Here is a 19,841-nt window from a genome sequence, read left to right on the forward strand (position 1 = left end):
CAAAAGAAAATATGACAACAAATTCACTATTGTTCTTAAACATAGTCGTTGTAAATCAACAGGGCCAATTCCAATTGAAATAAAACATGCTCTGCATCTTCCCGACAGGTCTACTGAATAACTGTATTTGTTGCAATATAGAATTCATCATAACCTTGTAAAAAAAACATTTGTTTTGTTTGGGAATTTTTCACAGTTAGTGTAGCTGTAGTTAAAAGTAATGGTCGATATTCATAGTTTATTAGAAATGATTCATTTTAAAAATTAAATGAAAATCAGTGTTCCTCTCAAAGTTACAAACAAATCAGCATTGATTACTTATCGCAGGAAAGAGATGCTAAAATACCGTCTTACTTGATTCTAAACGATAGCGTAACATTCATTAAGGGTGTTTCATTCGAACAAAATTCTCAAACAATTAATGACAAATTATTCGATTGTAATGAATACAAAATTTCTATTTATAAAGTCAAGGAAATATTATACAGAACCATCACACAAGGACATTCATTTGTTTGACAAATCAAATACACCTTTGCAAAATGATAATCGCTTTACAGATATTCAAGTGAAAGAGTTGACAATCCACAATGTGAAATGACTTAAACTATAAAGTAATTAGTACATTTAAATCCAGTAGCTATATGTGTAGCGTCACAAGAAACAAAAATGAATATACCTGCATACAAAGTTGCTGAACATTACACAGAGAAATCCATGTTAAAGATCATGAATCAGGAGGAGGATAGCCGTGTTAAATTTGAATATTAAACAGGTGATTCAGTACAAGTAATGTTCGTATAAGTTGGTGAGTTTGGAGATGAAATTCATCATACTTTGGTTTGTAAAACAAAAACGATAAAACAGGAACATAAAAGAATAGTGGAACCTTTTACGGGTGATAATCTGGAGTACTAGTTATTTGCAAACATGACTCTCTGTCAACCGAAGACATTAATCAATTTACATACAGCCTAGAAACATCGACTGTTCAAGGAGTTTAACTGGTGACTTTTCGGAAAGAACAAGAGTCTGGGTTAATCTACAAAACTTGAAGCATCGTTCAATCTGCTGCCATACTCACCCCAACAGCTGGCAAACTGTACTGCAACAAATGCGCAAAATTTATTAATGGTCAAAGGATGGTTAAACTAAAATGCTGAAATAAAAGACGATTCTAAACAAAGTGTATGGGTGACAATATTTAGTTGTATTTATAATCAACGCTCGGAATCATCTTAGAAAGACAATATGATGCTTTTATTGATTGTAGTCACAGCGAAGGAGAACAGGTTTTGAAATAGTAGATTTTAAGGAAGCCAACACTTCAAAGTGGTGAAGTTGAAATCATCTCTTCGTGAATTTTACGGACGCCATCACGAGTTGGCTGACCGTTATGATATATCTGTTTCACAGATGACAACGGATATGTTCCTATTATCGTAATTACAGTCCCGGTGCCTTTCCCCAGAATGTGACCTAAACCGAATAAGACTTATCACCAGGTTTGTATTTGCATGAGCAACACGACGGGTGCCACATGTGGAGCAGGATCTGATTATCATAGCAAAGAGTATTACAAAAATGGAATGATCATTTGGATGGACTACTGGACAAAATATATTGCAAGCATATTTTTCTAATAAAAAACGAGTTATAGATTAGTTGTAAGAAAACATTATTCTTTTCTGATATTTGACAGAATAAAAAATATTGAAAATACTGTGTCTCACGAAACCCATTCTCTTACTTTATTTCCAGTTCATGACTTTTAATATCGTACTTAAACTGATGCTGTAACTTCCTCAAGGTTTTTTTTCAAGAAACTCGTCTTGCCCTCGTAAATCGACATTATAAGTTGAGTTTTATATTTAATATATTATTATCTAATTAATTTATGTTTAGTTTTTGGTTTGATTTTGATTTGGTTTAGACTTCACATTTTTTTGTATTGATTTATAATTTACTATCAACGTTGACATAGTTTTTCTTTTTATTATACCAGTTACCTTACTTCACAAAGATGTGAGGTTAGTGTCTTCTTTCGTTACAAGGATGGTAGGAAAACTAAAATTGTCTATTATTTATAAAGTACAAGGCCTATGAAAAAAGTAAAATACAACAACACTGAACTCCAAGGAAAATTCAAAACGGAATGTCCCTTAACAAATATTAAAATCAAAAGCTCAAACACATCAGACGAATGGAAAACAACTGCCATATTCTTAAGCCTACCACATTTTGTGTCTGTCTCAAGGAAGGCGATTTTGACCAGGAGTTGTTTGTTGTTTGGCCTTTTTTAAACACCTTGTTTTTTCGGAGGAGTCGAGTGCTGGCAATTGGTGAAGTCTGTTTGAACTGTTCAATATTTTTTTTTTACAGTTCATGTTCATGATGTTATCCTTTCAAGTTTTCAGGTACTCAAATGGATGATCTTTTATGAAATTTTGCATACAACTAGAGCATGAGGGACTGCACATGATTTTCGAAACAGTTATATATATATGTATTTTGTATCTTTTATACTTTTTGAGATATAGCAAATCAAATATTTGGAAAATTGTAGTACGAATATATGTATAGAATACACGTAGATATCGTTAAAAAGTTTATCAATTTTTACTAAAAATTAATTTTCTCGATATACTGTCCTACGATTATTTTTCACAAATGATATGTTTGATGCTACTGAAATTTCTGCTTTATTGATTTATAATTTATAGGGGATCACTGAATTAGTTTTTTGAGTATAAAAAGTTGAATGTTTTGTACAGCATGGAAAAAAAGAGCGTCGCTAGAAATGTTATTTTTGACGATTTGAATATTGAAAGAGACTTGATTGATATATACAGCAAAGACGAATTCGGTGACCCCTATATTTTTCACATTAGTAAAACGTTAATTTTTACGGCAATAACATATCAATTTTAAAGAAATTTGATACCACACGTTTTTAAGAAAAAACAAATTTATTCAATAATTTTTAATTAAAAAAAAAAATACGTGCATCCTATACATTTGTAATCCTTTCTACAAAATATTCTATTTGCTAGATATCCGAAAGTGAAAAATGTACTTATATAATTTTTCTATATTCATATGTAGTTCCACATTCTCAAATAGGTTGCAAAATTTCATAAAAATCCGTGAGATTGTCTATTTACGTACCTGGTACCTTAATATATTATTACAAATCCTGTCGTTATCTCTTTACATTAGAAAACTACGTAAGTAATTTAACACATGATAGATACAACAAAAAATGGGCGGAGTGATTACTATATATATATATATATATATATAGTATAATTTACAATATAACTTTTATCTAAAGTAAACTCATTGTCAGCAAAGTCATCCGTGCAAAAAAAAAAAACAACATGAAATGTTTTCTATCGAAAAATAAATCTACATGTATATTGAATGGTTGTTCTTAATTACAAATGACAATCAAATTTAAAAACAAACGCTTCAGAGATGACAGGCTTATAATGTGGAACGCCAAAACAAATATAACGAACAATGTGTGTCTGCAGAGTGTAGATTAAGTACATTTGGAAAATAATTAAGTCATAATTGACAGCATATCAAAGAATAAAGATAACAAAAGCTAATTAATAACAAAGATAGAAGGATTGTTGCAAAATCATAAATCATACAACAATTTTAGTCTACAATGATTATGCTAATGATATCAGAGACATATTATTATATGTCTCTGATGATATCAACAGAGTGCATTAGTATAATATACTATACTGACTCACGTCATCAATGCTGCTTTTTCATGTGATTGAGTTAATTATAATTTCAAATATGGACAATGTATTTCCGGGCAGTTTAGATAATTTTGCAAATGTAACATATTAGAATACACACATTTAATAGACCAAAAATAATATACAAGCATGCCCAAAATGATACTATCTGACAGGGAATTCCAGTTTGTAATTTACTTGATTGTACTAAAACTAAACGTGAGAAAGTGTTCATAATTGGTTTGGCCTTCCAACTGGTTTGATTTGATCCCCAGATAAGAGTTATCTAGACGAAATGCGCGTGTAGCTTGTAAAATTATATGCCTTGTATCTTTGATATGTTTTTTTCTAAACCATAGACGGTTTTGTCTCTTTTGCCAAGGTAATTTGGTCATTGGTGCTATAATACGTTTTCGTCTTCACAAATGGTGCTCTCGAGCGTACCAGATAAAGGTTCCAGCCACAAATGTCTTGCCACTAAAATTGGTCTCCTTCCTTTATATGATGCAAACACCACAAGAGTATGGCAACACTAAAGGGTAAATACGTTGAACAAAAGCCCAGATTAAAAACTATCTATGAAGCACTTGTAGTCTTGATAGTTATTAATAAACAAATTTAACACACAATCTGACATGAACACTCAATTCTAACTAATATAACAAAAGATAAAATTTAACAATGTCCGGTTAACAGAAGACCAAAAATAAAAACAGTTCCGGGGACAGGACATTCACAAACATGTTGAGTCCTGTAACATTCTTTATGCAAAAATCCCAAGTCAGGAATCAGTAATTCAGTGATTGTCGCTAGTTTCTGTCTGTCTTAATTATTTTTCGTTAATTGTATTTATCATAAATTAAGCCGTTTGTTTTCTCTTTTGAATTGAAATTTTTTCGTGATAGTGACTCTTATAGCTTACTATTAGTATGTGTTTTACTCATTGTTGAAGGACCTACATTGACCTTTAATAGTTAATCGCATTCTTGTCATTTCGTCACTGGTGGAGAGCTGTCTCATTAGAAAACATACCACGTTTCCTCGTCATTTTTTGGGGGGAAGAAGAAAAAGTACAAAAACTAGTTACTTAGCCAAGGATTTCATCTGGACTGAATTCAAACAAAAACCTATAAGGGTTTTTCCCCCTTGAAGGTACCATATCAGAAGAAAAATCGATTTATCATTGTTAACAGAAGTACTATTTTTCTTTTAATGTGAGGAAACTGTCTTATTATTCAAACAACATTCATTTATATGTTTAATTAACCTGTACTGGAGCAAAAACATCTAACTCTTCTAGAGCACTGCAATCGTCAGGATTTAGAAGGGGTTCGTGTTTCCTAATCCTTAGTGTTCTGAGTAGTAATCTGTTATTTTGTTCTTTTTCTTTTTGCCAAGATTTTGTCTTACTTTCCTTAACTTATGGTTTTTGACCCCTCTTGGTATCTTCTTAATTTTTCAACTTATATGTGAATCTTCCACCTTAAATTCTCCCTAATAAATTCGTCCGAATTTTAAACATTTCTAATCTATCTACATAGCTAAATATGAGGCAAGTCAAAATGTAGGCTTGGTTTGCTCGCAGTAACTTATTATTTTCTGTGCGATGCAACATTTAATAAAGATTGCAAAAACATTACAAACATCTCTAAACAAACACACATCTAGCTATTCTACACTAAATCATTATAATATAATTCAAATAATATATTCTGCAGAACGTGTTGTACTCAGAAGTTACTGTGAGCACCTCAATACATGCTATACAAGTATCCAACTTATATATGACTATAGAACCCCACCCGTAATACCGCCTAAGAAATGCCCGTGCAGTACTAACCAAAGACTTATAATTAGATACTAATCAAACTAGTTCTACAAACTAGTTCCACAGTTACTAAAGATAGAAATAGGAAAGGGAGCATCTAAACATAACGGAATAGAAATAAATTAACATATGACGGTATTGCCCAGCCACAGGAATTCTGAACCAAACTCGATTATGACACTTGAAATAACTATTTATTACAGTAAAACTTTTATATCTATTGGAGAAAACGTTTACTCTTCATCAGTACTGATCTACCTACCGAAATGGGAGTTACTACATGTAGCGTAAAAATGTCTGCCTTTTAAAACACACTTAGAATAAAAACAGTGTTTCGACTTGGAGGACTCGATTCAATATAGCTACCTTCAAAAATCAGTAAGTAGTGAGTTAAAATAACAAAATAAAATAAAATAATTAAATTTTTTTATATTTATATCCAGTCTTGTGTTCTATGATGATCAGAGTCACATCATCAAAATCTAAGATAAAAATGAATTAATAAGAGCAATACATGACTGTGTATCATACATGATAAATAATAACACAGTTTTGCTTAATATGAATTTGAAGTCATTTGAGGCAAATATATCATGGTAGCCCTTAATGTTTTATCTTTCATTTTTGATACTCTGCAGTAGTGTCTATAGGGTCCAAAATTAAACTGTGTTTGATTTCATAAAAAAATATATGGGGTTCTTTGATATGCTGAATCTAACCATGTATTATAGGATTTGGATTTTGGACCCCGTTATCAAAATGGTCTACATTAAGGTCCAAAGGGTCCAAAATTAAACAATGTTTGGTTTGAATTAAAAAGACTCCTTGGGGCTCTTTGATATGCTGAATCTAACCGTATATTTAGATTTTTGATTTTAAGCCCGGTTTTTAAATTGGTCCAAATTAAGGTCCAAATGGTCCAAAATTAAACTTAGTTTGATTTGAACAAAAATTGAAATCTTAGGGTTTTTTGATATGTTGAATTTAACAATTTATTTAGATTGGATATTTGACCATAATAGGTAAATATCTAATATCAAATTTAAGTTCTTAGTCCACATTCATTTTGTGTCAGAAACCTTTACTATGTCAAATACCTAATCACAATTCAAATTCAGAGCTGTGTCGAGCTTGAATGTTGTGTCCATACTTGCCAAACATGTATTTAGATTTTGGATTTTGGGCCCAGTTTTCAAGTTGATCCAAATCGGGGTTCAAAATAAAACTTTGTTTGAATTCAACAAAAATTAAATATATGGAAAGTTGTTTAATTCGCAATTGATATTATTTTAGTATATATTAATCATAAAAACTACTTAGTACTCAACCGGCATCTTTATTTTGCAAAATTGCTTTCGTTATTTTAAAAGAGTACTTTTCCGAAATCCATGATTATAAAAGTACTTCATGGATCATTCTGTGTTTCGGCGAAACGTGATTCAACCAAACCAGCATATTACTAGAAAACTGGCTTATATGAATCATTTTATCAGTGTTTACAGGGGACATTGTAGTATTTTATCGTGAGTAAAACGAATGTCCCTCACAAACTTATCATTCCATAGGGGTTGCGTTCAGTCAGGTTCCACTACAAGAATAACACGATTGGACATCTAAGTGTAAACCTGGGATTTACCTATGAAACCAAATAAAGAATATATCCTTGTTTTAGAAATATTCTATACTTAATTTCATTATCGTGAATAAAAGAATATATCCTTGGTTTAGAAATATTATATACTAAATTTCATTATCGTGAATTAAACATATCACCCCCCCCCCCCCCAAAAAAAAAAAAACAAAACACAGAAAAAGCGGAGTTCATAATTCAGGAAGACCAATGAACTACAATACACTTATGACTGTTTGAAAAAATACGAGCGATAAAATTAACAAATAATGATAAGGGAGATAAACAAAAGATTATAACTGTATTCTACCTATGTAGATTGTAAAGATAATAATTACATTGCAATTAAATTGGTAATATTTTTTTCCTAAGTTAATATGTTCATTTAGTTGTTATATTTAACGCTTATTGGTCGGTTTGTTGTTGTTTGTCTTTTAATATATATATAAAATTAACAACGGAAACGGGGAATGTGTCAAAGAGACAACAACCCAATCAAAGAGCAGAAAACAGCACAAGGCCACCAATGGGTTTTCAACACAGCGGGAAAAGCCTCTTTAAAGATAAAAGTGTAATAAGGCCTCCGCCATGTGAGTTAGTTATTAAGCAACACGTACTACATTTGTACGTGTACTATGTCAAAGCAAAGTTTGGGTGTAGGCAAATGTTGCCAGCCCAAATAATGCCATAATGATCAATTATAGTCGTAAGATGGCCTGTTGTAAGGCAAAATGTTTGCCCTATCCAATATACCCTCATATTCTAGTGGTAGTTCAAACTTCCCGGACCTTCATCCCAGACGTCCTATATTACAGGACCTACCTATTGTATTAATTGCCACTGGACGTTAAGCAACTAACAATCAATCATTTTTTCTTGCACGAATTTGTGTTTTGTCAAAATGTAGGTAATTGTAACAATATCCAGGCCTTATTAGCATACATAGCTGATGGCACAGAAATCATATCATGTACATCATGTATTGAAAAAATTTTCCTCGTTCATGTCGTATGTGAATTTTAACATTCTATAATCTTTTTCAACGTTTCACTTTGTATATGAAAACGGTCATGTCTTACTTTTTTAATTTGTCATAAAACCCGCATGATTTCATTACAGTACATTAAAGTTAATCGTAGTTGTCACTTCAATAAATCATGCTCCTTGTATCATCTGAAAAATTATCGTGTATTGAGACTAACAGTGGGAATTGTTTTCAAGAAAACTCAGTGACATGTCGAATCCTGAAAAACTGAGACGAAATCTAACCTGCAAATGTTGTCGGATTTTGTCAAAAATATATTTCGGATACGCTTTGATACCTATTATTCTCAAATGTATGTTTATCTTGTCCAGAAATGCTTTTTATCGAGGTCGACGATCAATGTCATTCTGTTGCAGTTATTTATTAGGCTGTGAAATTTCCACCAAATGTGTAACCTTCGAAAAAGTTAAGTAATGCGTTATTCTGACGTCATGGGGAAATATGAAACATGTCTAAATCGGAACTTAAGCATTGAAGAATAGTACTACTTGTATAATTTATTGAATGGATTATTGATTTTGAAAAAAAAATCTGCAGTTTGTTTCTCTAGAGGAAAATAACATTTTTTTTAGTGATGACCTTTGACCTTGATTTTAAGCATGATGGCACCAGCTTTCAATTTAACGACACATATTTTCAAAAGATACACGATTTAAGCCTTCAGATTTGCGATATAACGCATGAGGTATGTAGGTCATTTAAATTTCTAAAATTGTCCTCTCACACGCTCCACTATTACTAACGGGATAAATAGCTCTAATTTTAACGGTGTTAGATAGAGCCCGAAAATTTAAAAACAATCCATGTAAACTTATTGTTACTTGTCTTTCAAATGTATGGGTTTGAGCGTTCCTGATGAAGGTAAATCCAGAAAAGCGCTTTGGACGCACGAATTAATAAAGTGTTATTTTCATTGAATAATCTTATTCTTAAAAGTTATCAATGTAACATTGTAATAAGATCTTTATCGGTACTCATATTGATTTTGTTTGTTGATCAGTTAAAAGATAACTTTATATTTATTGCTCACTGACTGTTGTTGTGTGCTTTGGGTCGATCTGATGAGTCTAGCCCTTTCCTGCTGATGTTCATAGTATGTTTTATGTTGTATTGTTACATCACTGCCCTGTGTTTGCGAGAAATGGGGATGGACGTTCAAAAACATGTTTATTTCCGAAACAACATTTTATGTAAATGTCCCAAGTCAGGAACCTGTAACTCACTGACTGTCGCTAGTTACTGTCTATCTTAATTTTTTTTTTAAATCGTTTTTATCATGAATCTGGCAGTTAGTTTTCTTTTTTGAATTGACATTTTGTCATGCTAGGGACTGTTATAGCTTACTATTAGTATGAGTTTTGCTCATTGTTGGAGTACACACGGTGACCTTTAATAGTTGTTCACATTCTTGTCATTTCGTCACTGGTTGATAGTTGTCTTATTAAAAAACATACCACGTTTCCTTATTACTTTTTGTGGAAGAAGAAAAGGTACAAACGCGTGTTACTAAACCAAGGATTTCATTTGGATTGAATTCAAACAAAAAACTGTGAGGCATCGTTTTATAAGATTTTTTTCCCCTTGAATGTACCATTTCAGAAGAAAAATCGATATATCACTGTTACCAGAAGTAATATTTTTCTTTTGATTTAAGTAATCTGTATTATTATTTAAACAACAGCCTAGTTACATGTGTAATTGACCTGTACTGAAGCAAAAACTTTTTTGAAGGGGTTCGTGTTTCTTAATCCTTAGTTTTCTGAGTAGTTATTTTTCGGTTTTGTTCTTTTTCGTTTTGCCATAATTTCTCTGACTTTCTTTAACTTATGGTTTTCGAACCCCTCTTGGTATCTTCTTACATTTTCAACTTTATATGTGAATATGCCACCGAACATATGACGGTATTGCTAACACACAGGAATTCTAAACCAAACTCGATAGTGACACTGGAAATAACAATTTATCATAGTAATACTTTTATATCTATTGGAGAAACTTTTACTATTCATCAGTACTGATTTACTTACGGAAATAGGAGTTACTACATGTAGTGTAAAAATGTCTGCCTTTAAAAAAAAAACGTTAACATTAAAACAGTGTGTCGATTTAGAGGTTTCATCAATGTAGCCCCCTTTTTGCCATATCCGGAATATTCCTTGGTGCCGTAACCCGAGTAACCACTGATTCTACCGTAACCCTTCTTGCCATATCCAGAGTAACCATCGTAGCTACTGTGACTTTCACCATATCCTATTTTGCCGTATCCACCAATTCCACCATAACTTCCCCAATATCCTCATTTGCCGTATCCACCATAACTTCCCCCATAACGTCCGCCATATGTTCCGGGATGTCCATAGCTTCCTGTACCGCCATAATAATTATCAGTGAGAATGCCGGTAATGCGACAAAGACACCTTGTAATGGCGATTGTGTTGATTGCAAGTTTCATACTGCAACATAACATTGAAAACCAATTCATAATTAATAAAAATCACGAATTTTTTTTTTATTCGACAACAATATTGCTACATAACCTAATGCTCTCATGCTTGGGTAAATATGATACATATCATAACTAAATTATAATTAAGTGTATTTAAATCGTTACGTTACGGATTTCAATGTTATAGTTTTTCATTTACATATTTATAAATAAAGGCAACAGTAGTATACCGCTGTTCGAAACTCATAAATCGATAGAGATAAAAACAAATCTGGGCTACAAACTAAAACTGAGGGAAACGCATCAAATATAAGAGGAGAACAACGACACAACAAAAACACAACATTAAAATGTAACACACACAGAAACGAACTATAATATAACAATGGCCATTTTCCTAACTTGGTACAGGACATTTTAAGAAAAAAATGGCGGGTTGAACCTGGCTTTGTGGCATGCCAAACCTCCCGATTTTATGGCAATGTTAAATATAACATTAAAATGACAACATTACATGACATGACTACAATACAAATAAATGGGAGAACATATAGTACAAAGAAACACACGAATAATAGCTAACAAAAGGTTCTAGGTTTAGAATTTAATACGCCAGACGTGCGTCTCGTCCACACAAGACTAACCAGTGACGCTCAGATGAAAAAAAGTTTGAAAGCCAAAACAAGTACAAAGCTGAAGAGCACCGAGGACCAAAACTTCCAAAAAGTTGCGCCTAACACGGCCAGGGTTTTTTTGCCTGGGACAAGAACATCCTTATTATTTAGAATAATATATACTTTTGCAAACAGTAAATTTTATAAAATGACTATATAATAGATATACATGATAAAACCGAAGTGGGGACTAACTACAGAATAAAAACGGATACATTACATAAAACAACTTAATCCAACACATAAAACTACACAGCCGATTTAGCCAAAGCCTCAACGCACAAAGTGACGTCACATTTGAAATTCTAAAAAAAAAACACACAAAGTGACGTCACATTTGAATTTGAAAAAATATTTCCCAAAAATAAGATAGAATTAGGATTGATTCAAGATTAGATCTGTAATACTGACATTACATTTATTAATAACAATGAAAATTACAATACTATTAATATCAAATTGTGGTAGTAATTAGATAATTAATTGTATTATCTAGCTATGTCGGTGTTTCTTCTGAATCAAACTGTAAACTAAATATATCGTATAAATTTCGTTGAACCAAAATAAAAACTAATAAATGAAGGGGGTGATTAATTATCTTTACCATAACACACGAATATAACAGAAAAGACGTTAAGACATTTGACAAAATCCGACGAGAATAACAAATATAACATCAAAATTAAATACATGAATTTGGGATATAAAGGTACCGTGACACGTCTTATAGCAATGCGGTTTAATACTCAACAAGACAGTCACAATCGGGAATAAGTCACGTTCGGTAATTAAAAGATCAGACGACGTAATGACAAACCACAATTTAACATGTGGTAAAAATGTCCTTAGTTAGTTCGGACAAAGACACATCGTATGGATCAACCAATATAAAACGGTTCAATTACTGGGTTTACGCAATGTTATTGGGATCCAAAGGATATTTTTTGTTGTTTTCTCCTTTAAGCAGCTTATAATATTTGAGTTATATGGATGTATGGTATTATTATATCTTAATTCAATTATCTCATTTAATCCTATTTCATTTCGTGTGCATGGCGCTCTGATAAAATCTTCAATTCAGAATATAATTTCGTATACACGTATGAGATAATAGAGATTTTTGTGTAATTTGAATCACTTGTTTTTAGTATAAAATCGTTTGTTGAACAATACGTTTCTCTTCTTTTTCATGTTTTTATTGACTTTGGATCACCGATCTTGAGGTATTGCCGGTGTCTCTCTGCTTTCACATTCTTTAACGTTTTGTAAGGTTATAGATGGCCATGTCCATGTCAATTCGGTAATATTTGTTCGATTGTTATCCATATCACATCACGCAGTTACCCATTTTGAATTGCCGAAAATACATCTTCGGTTTCAATAGGATTGATCTAAATCACTGGCAGTGGGACCGTGTTTAGTTTTCTATTTTGTTGTTGTGGTGGAAAAAAAAACAGCAACGTTCAGCCGGAATAGAATCGATATAAGTGCTGTACCGATAAGAAGAGGTCAATGCTCTCCTTTGGTAACAAATCCTTGCAATTACTTAAAAGGTGTTATAAATGCCATACTGCAAAGAAAAATGTCAACCCTTACAAACAAAAACTTTGAAAAACTGACAATCTATATTTCACGCTCTTAAGAATTGACGTTTTGAGATTTCTAAATATACAAATACCATTTTCAAATGGACGATATTATGGAAAACATCATCCTCGATCATGTTGAATAGTGCATCATAAACCGCTATTAAACGAACAGTCCAGTATAAAAATATGCAGATAAAACCAAAAATATGATGGACAAATATCGTTGTGGTCGGAAAACGAGACACAACGTTTACTTGATATCATACATAATTAAAATGGGTTAGTTTTTTTAATTTTTATGCCCCTTTCGAACGAAATTCCTTCAGTTTTACATCTTCAGCTATGCAAGTTTTACGGTCACTATCACGAATTGGCTGTCTGATACGATATATCTATGTCTCAACTCACAAGGAAATATTTTCGCGGTCTTCAGTCTTTGATTACAAAAAAAACCAGTTGTCTGATCTTTACATTTACATACACCTCTTCCCTATTATGACAATCTGACTGAGTGTAGACTTACATACCACTATTAATCGATAGTAACTTTATTTTGATAGAACATCTTTTAATAACTTCTGTTTAAATATTTAAATTAGATATGTTATGTCTTTTTAGTCCAAACTTCCTGTTACGGAATCATGTATCATTAAGTTCGTAGAAAGATAAATTCGTCATTCTGCTTTTTTTTTAAATAATGGTAAAATGATTCAGGTGTGGCTGTGAAGAATAGGGCCAGTCGGTGACTTGTAAACCACATGAATATTACACTTATGTTACCTTGTGAAATTGGCACTGTTTGAAGTCAACTGAAAATGCTAAATTGAGGGTACAGTGCCCAGTGAGTCATAGTAACCAAAATTGAGTTGAGCTTTTTTTTTTTTTTTTTTAAATGTGTTCCTTGTTAGAATAATATATGGATGAATCATTATCATCGTCTGATATAACAGTATGTCTATACTTATAAGTTCTGTCTATGTATGATTCCAACAAAACTCTCGAAGTGTGGATGACTCATATTTGTTTCAATCTTTTTGTTCTTGCTATTAAAAGTTTCCCTTGAAAACAACACATTGTGGGAGAATTTAATAATTTTAATAACTTCAAACACAAGACTAGACCCATATCATAGGAATATTTTATTCTGTTGGCCATCAATCTATTGCTCTATAGAAAATATTACAGTAACAACACTGGTTGCGAAATACGAAGTATGAATAAAAGGGTACTACATTGATAAATACCAGGTTTAACATTTTGTACTCCAGACGAGCGTTTCATCTACAAAATACTCATCAGTGACGCTAAAAAAAAGTTAAAATAAAAAGCCAAATGTTGTGATGAATTTTTGCTGCAAAAATAACGTGTACAATGATTCAATGAACTTACATATATGTAATACAAGTATACTACTTTTGAAGATTCAGGATTTTTTTACTACGTAATCATATTCCTAACTATGACGCCTACATGATGACAATACCTGGAATTCAACATTACAAATCATACTACAATTTCACTGTTCCACCCGGATATACCAGCTACATAAGTGTAGAAGTGGGACGAAAGATACCAGAGGGACAGTCAAACTCATAGATCGAAAACAAACTGACAACGCCATGGCCAAAAATAAAAAGACAAACAGACAAATAATAGTACAGATGACACAACATTGTAACATATGTTGCAACAAACATGAAATTACGATATAATCAATTTGATGAATTCAAAATCGATAATCGAAAGATGAATTTGACAAAATTATTTAACAAAACAATCAATGATTATTCCTTTGCAACATTTAGTCATGAAATAAAAAAGATGGTGCTCATGAGATACGTCATGAATTAGATTTGAAGTTTGGATTATGGATATATGGATAGAGGGAATCTGTAGGTTATGGATATTCAGGATGAATGGCTTTTATCAGTAAACCTTGACTTTGAAATACCCGAAAACGTTGTTCAAGTCTACCCATATGTATGCACATTCAACGCTTTTACCATTGCGAAAGTTTCGAAAATCAAATATATATTAACAAATTAAAAATAAACCAATAAAACGAGTGAGTGTATACAAAACTAAAAGAGTCATAACTATATAAATCTATCTGTTTTGCCTGAGAGTATAGCATCAACGTTTCCTGGACTGACAGACAACAACGATGGTCACTGAGTTTAAAGCTCGGAAAATGTTCATGATTTATTTTTTACTTTAATAATAAACTATATATATATGCTACTTATGTGTATGCTTTATGATGTCACTTCATTGTGTAAGGCATCATTTTGTTACATGACTGTCAAGAGTTTATTTGAATATTGTCGAAAACTTCCAGCTATATATTTACTATTGATTTCTTCAAATGGACAGAAAATCATTCGGCCACTATTGTGCATACGTCTAATTAACCTGATTTAATACGATATGCTCCGCTGTAGAATTTATGGGGAAATATTTGAAACCACATTTTTTTTCTGTTTACCTAGAGATAAAAAATAGTATCGTATACAATTAAAGTCAAATTTAGTCAATAATTTAGTACCTTCGTTTTATAAATCGATCGATGTCTGCATATTTCCTGAATATAAAAAAAAACTTCTTGATATATTTCCTTATTCGGCTGAGGGAAAAATATTTGTTTGATAGAAAAAAGGTGAAGATATTAATGAATAGCTGAGGTGAGGTCAATTTTTTGATATACTTTCAGGAATGTACCTTTTTGTTGTAAAAATATGCACTGGTAGATGTTGTATATCTTGACTTGCTAATAGAAGATTTGTATTATGGGAAGAGTATTGTTCATATCGACCTAAAAAGATATATCCAAGTTTAATTTGTAATGGAGTTATTTGTTTACGAAGTTACATTAATACTTTTATGTGTTTAACATAAGTTTTTGTAATTTTTGTATAGGTTTTTTTAAATATGCAATAACGGCGGGTTTGCATCGAGTGGTCAGGCTCTTTTAGTCGACTGGTCGACTTTGACCGGCTGACCGTTATGGAATAACCGTTTCACAGATGATATCGGATATGTTCCTTATGTCGTAACTACAATACCCTTCCCTTTTCACGAACGTGACCTATCGAATTAAACTATTTACCGGATTTGTAATAACATAAGCAACACGACGGGTGCCACATATGGAGCAGGATCTGCTTACCCTTCCGGAGCACCTGATATCACCCCCAGTTTTTGGTGGGGTTCGTGTTATTTAGTCTTTAGTTTTCTATGTTGTGTCATCTGTACTATTATTTGTCTGTGTGTCTTTTTATTTTTGGCCATGGCGTTGTCAGTTTGTTTTCGATCTGTGAGTTTGACTGTCCCTCTGGTATCTTTCGTTCCCCTTCTTGAATATCATGTCAATGTAGGATAATTTGGCTTCCGGTGAACTGTTGCCATGTGAATTAGCACTTTAAAAATTCAAATAAGCGTGTTGGTGTAAAACATGCATAATAAAATGTTCATACTCATGTTAACTTTATAACCTCACAACAAATGTACTACATGTGTATTTATATTTGTACGTTTGATTCAAAAGCATCCTTTTTTCTTTTTATTTTAAAGTTGTTTTGGGGGCTTTCTTTTTCATTGGAAATGATGCATTGTGTTTTTGTAATTGCTATTGGGATTTCGTTTGTTTGAACAGTATTCTAAATATATTTTTATGCAATTAGAAGCAACCTTCCTCAAGAACGCTTACACTTAGATATCTGAAAGCCAGGGATGTACAATTATGCAGAAACATTTGGAGATTTATAATCGAAAGAGAACTAAAATATAGCCAATTCATGTAAAGCTAATTTTGAATTATAGACCTATACTCTTGTCGTGATCGGTTACAAGAAATGATGTCTCTCCTTACCCTTCAAACCTCTTTTTCTAGTGGAATTTAACATTCCCTCCCTTTATCCCTGTCTGCATGTTTTGCAGTTAGTTTCGTAATCGTAATATAAAACTGTATGTTATTTGAATCAATGTAATACTATTTTTTTATCGTTGATTAACTGCTACCTTTGTTTCCTATCGCAAGGAAATTTCTAATCGGGAAGAGAATCAGATTTCTATTTTTATGCATTAGTTGCATAGATTCTAAAATTCATATTTCTATTTATACATGTTATATGTTATGTTGTTTTCTTCGAAACACTTAACCGGACTAATTGTAAGTAACTTGAAAAAAAGGGGGCGTTCAAACACTAATAAGTGATTATAGTATGATATTCTCTGAAGCCCGTGAAGGTAAGCCGCTGTACTTATATAATTATCCTATATGTTCAGTTGAAAAAAAATGAATTTATTTTACCTAAACAAAGCCGATATTGGTCATCCGTACGTAAAGATGACTTAGAAAGGGGTTGGTTATTTTTTCACTTTTCGCAAACCAGTTTCATGACAAATATTAAAGACTAAAAATTAAGTTAAAGTTTTCTTTTTCAAATTGTGGAAAACCTATATCAATGAAATTAATCATGTGATTTGCATTATAATCAAAAATTGTGCAGGATTCGCTCTAGCAAAATATCCTTATTTCCCAGTTGTTTTCCAAAGTTCTTGTCTTTTAACCCGTCGAGTTCTCTTATTACTGGACCTACATATTGCTTGAATTCTTTATTTGTTATCGTCGTAAAATATAAGAAATACTTGCCACTAGACATTAAGCAAATAACAATAAATGCATCAATCAATAAAACATCTGAAGTGTTTTAAATAGCCATTTGATTAAAAATTCTGCATAATTTTTAGTTTGATAAGATATGCTTAGTAGGATAGCATGTTTTTCAAAACATGACTTATTCAAATAGTCTATTGAAGTGATTTAACAAGCGTTGGAAATAGACACGAATTCTTCTTGTGGCAAATAAATAATAAGAAAAATAAAACTTAGTTTGTCAGGCTTATTATATAAGTCAAAAGTAGAATCTTGATATGTTGAACTACAAAGTTTTTCAACTTATGACAACTATTAGTTTCAAGTCTTAACATAACCATCGGCCCATTTTTATCTATATGTCAATTGATGCGTTTTGAGATCATGTGATTATCTCGTGTTTGTTTTTTTCCTTGAATTGTACATTCTAAAGGGTTTTACGTGTTTTGGGCATAGGTAGACTACTTTAGACTAAAATTTTAGTTCTGTCTGATTTTATTTGAATATTTTTGTTATCTGTCAGAAAAGTCTGTGTAATTACAATCTCTCTGTACTGCGAACCTTGTCGCTATCCGTTTGGAATTCTTGTGAATACCTCATATTTTGTTTTTTATCGTGATTTGTATTTTCGAAAGGGTTTTATTTGTTACCGACATCAGCAAGCTACTTTTGACAATAATTTTAACCATGTCTGATTTTTTTGAGTATCGGTGTTATTTGTCAAGGAAGTCAGTGTGGTGAACACAAAGTCTGTACTGCGAACGTAATGTTGTCTTTTTTGGAGACCATGTGATTGCCTGATGTTTGTTTTTTCCTTTGATTTGTATATTCTAAAGGTTTTTACGAGATCCGGACATCAGTAAGCTACTTTTGACAATAATTTTAACCCTGTCTGAGTTTATTTGATTATTGCCATTGTTATCTGTAAAAGACGTCTGTATAGTGAACACAAGCTCTTGTATTGCCAACCAATTGACATCTGTGTAACTCAAGTGGTGATAATTATAAAACATACATACTGGATACTCCAATTGAAATATTGTTTTAATTTACAATGTTATATGCAAGGTCTACAAAATGCTCCACGAAAGTATTTAAAAATTAGTTAATCTGTTTTATTTAATAGACTGCTCATCTCTAGACCCCAAAAAATGAAAAATAATGGATGGTTGAGAACAAAATTGACGTGAAAATGCAATATCTAATAATTTAATTTATAACTTTACATTCCGCAGCATTTACAAGGCATGTGAAACATTTCGGAGCACATTAGTTCATCCCTATTGATTTTAGATGAAAATACCACTTTGCGCTTTTATGGATTTATTAGCTACTGTAAACAAAAAGAATCCAGGATGTATAAATACGTGAATACTTAAAAAAAACTATATGTCAATTGGATATATAATAGCAAAATCCACCTAAGGTTGACTTTGCACGAGAGAGTTGGAACCTTCGTTTTTCTTTTATTTCTAAATTCATTACAAGAAATTTAAAATAATGTTGTAATAAATCTTGTCAGTTCATAATACTTACTAATGAGCGGACGATACCATTATTAATTATTTTTTGCGATCACTTAGATTATATAGGGCACTATACATCAACTACCAAAACTCATGCGGACAAAATAGACAAAGAACAACATACAATATATTGTTGTCTGTGTTGCTGGTATCGGTTACGGTATCACAATCCTTTGTTCCAAAAAAAGATATATTTCATTCATATACAGCTTTTAATTAGAGTTAGATATATCTTATGTTTGGTTTCCAAATTAAATTATGCAAACGTAGGCTCAGTTGAGCGATATTTACCAATCAGCTACACCGTGATACTCTCTTACCGGTTTCAACACGAGAAACGTTATGGATTTCCCTTCTTTAGCTGGAACAGTTGACTTCCCCGGAGCACCAGAAGTTGTTGAGGAATCTGTGCTGTTCAGTTTTTAGTTGCATTTGTAATGTTTTTGGAGTATTGTCTGGTTTTGAGTTTGTTTGTTATGATCTCCTATAATTATTTAATCGGCATCTAAAATAATCGTACATAAAATACTATAAGTCAATGTTATGTATTTAGTGTAGAGTGTTTTGTTTATGGAAATCCGGGATTAATTTTATTTATATGGTAAATTCATCATAGATACCAGGCTTACAATGTTGTACGCCCGTCGCACGTGTCGTCTACAAAAGACTTAATCGAATCAAAAAAAGTTAA

The sequence above is a fragment of the Mytilus californianus genome, unplaced genomic scaffold (assembly GCF_021869535.1).
Source record: "Mytilus californianus isolate M0D057914Y unplaced genomic scaffold, xbMytCali1.0.p SCAF_10, whole genome shotgun sequence".
NCBI lineage: Eukaryota > Metazoa > Mollusca > Bivalvia > Mytilida > Mytilidae > Mytilus > Mytilus californianus.